Below are 2,043 nucleotides of genomic sequence, written 5' to 3'. Positions count from 1 at the left end.
TATTAGTTACTGTTACAACTTAAAAGTGTATTGACAATTCCTACCATTTTCTAGAAGTTCCGATGTTCTATGTAACTTTTTCCGCAAAAATTATTTTCCTTACGTAGCATGCAATATATAATTATACAGTGATAAACACTAAATATAAAATATATATTAGTATCCAGCAAGCATCATATTCTGTAGATTGCCATAACAATTAGGATCCGTTTAGTATGTGTGTTTAAGAATTGAAAATTGTTATTTGAAAACATATGTAGAAATACGTGTGGGTGAAAAAACAATCCAATAAATTAATAACATGTTTGGTAAGAGTGTTTTTTTTTTTAGGAATATTTGAATTATGTTTATCATTTTAAGGTGTTTAAACATTGAATTTAGAAAACTTTTTTTACCAGCTTTCAATTTTCAAAAAAAATTGTTCAAAGGTACTTTTGTAAATATTTTAAAAACTATAGGTCCTATTGATTAGACTACATGTCATCACTTTTTTTATTAAAAAAAAATACATATATACCAAACACACAATTATATTTTTTATTAGAAATATAGTACAAAACATATTTTTTTGCATTATGAACACTTTAAATACGTGTTTTACAATACTTTTTAAACTACAGTTTTCACATCATTTTGAACAACAATACTCAAACATCTCTACCAAACAGACCCTAACTCTCTTAAAAAATGTTGTTTTACTTTTGTAATATTGAAAAATAATTTAAAACAACTTTATTTTAAGAGAGTTGACTTAATTGTATTTTTCAAAAGACAATGAACAGAATGACTAAGATGACAATGTTATCAAAGTTAACAAATTTAAATGATAAAATTTAAACTTAGTTGACTAAGTTTGGATACAATTTATTTTTGCTGAAATTAAAAACTAAAAACACTGTAGTAAAATAAATTTTAAATATGTGAATAATAACGTAGGTCTCATATTTTTTTTTCCTGAATAAAGTAGTTGTGGGTCCCGTGAACAGTGTGTGAATAGTGTAATTTGTCTTCAGTAAATCCATGTGCATGAACAATACGGTTATTGTTCATACGCGCTGAAAAAAAAATAAAAATAAAAAGGGAAGGAAACGTGATTCAATAAACACAGACGCAGAAATAAGTTGAATCCAAATGCTTTATAAAATAACAACCCACCAAACTTACGAGGTATAAATTATATTTTTACCCATTTTATCTCTCTTAATTTAGCCAAAAATATATATTATATCTATTATGTTATTAAAGTAATCTCAACTAGTAGCAGTTCCAGTTAACTTAAATGCTAAAGTTCCTGATGATTGAATGGGAGATTTTGAGTTTAATCTTCACATATACTAAAAACTTAGTTGTATCTTGGTTTAATGATAAAGAACGCATAGGTAGGATTGTTTGACACCAATGTCTTGCACTAAAAATCGTGTAAGCCCTCCATATCTTTATGTTCAAACTAAAAAACCAATAAGTTAAGTTTGGAGGTAGATTAGTAATTTAAAAATACAACGATATCACAATGGTCCCTTCTCCTAGGATTTATGTTTGGCTATTGGAATTTTCAAATTTTAAGAGTTATAAATTATTATTAAGAGTTTAATCTTATAAGATATAGTGCATTTGACACTATCATAGGGCTATTACTTTAACCCCCTCTCCCATTATTGACCTATGAAAAACAAAAAAGAAAGAAAAGTTTTACTTCATAAGAATCAAAATGAGTTATTCTATAGTTATAACAAAATCTCACAACATTTTTACAACAAATGAATAATCAATTCAACATAGGTCAAAATAAAAATTTACCATAACTCAAAACAATAAGAATGTTGCGAAAATGTTATGAAATTTTGTTGTTTCTAGACTTTCTCAATTAAAATCTGTAACAGTTGAAATTTATGTTATTTGGAAATAAATTGAATTTGAATGTATATCATAGTAGTATATTATAGATAAGCAGTGAAGCACTATATTTAAAATTATAAGTTTTAATTGTTTAAAATAAATTTATACATATCATTTTAATATTATTTTCGTAACTAACTAAATAAT

Source organism: Quercus suber, unplaced genomic scaffold, assembly GCF_002906115.3.
Source record: "Quercus suber isolate HL8 unplaced genomic scaffold, Cork oak 2.0 scaffold_3B, whole genome shotgun sequence".
In the NCBI taxonomy this organism is placed as follows: Eukaryota; Viridiplantae; Streptophyta; class Magnoliopsida; order Fagales; family Fagaceae; genus Quercus; species Quercus suber.
The sequence above is the reverse complement of the archived record's forward strand: the minus strand, read 5'-3'. Positions refer to the sequence as shown.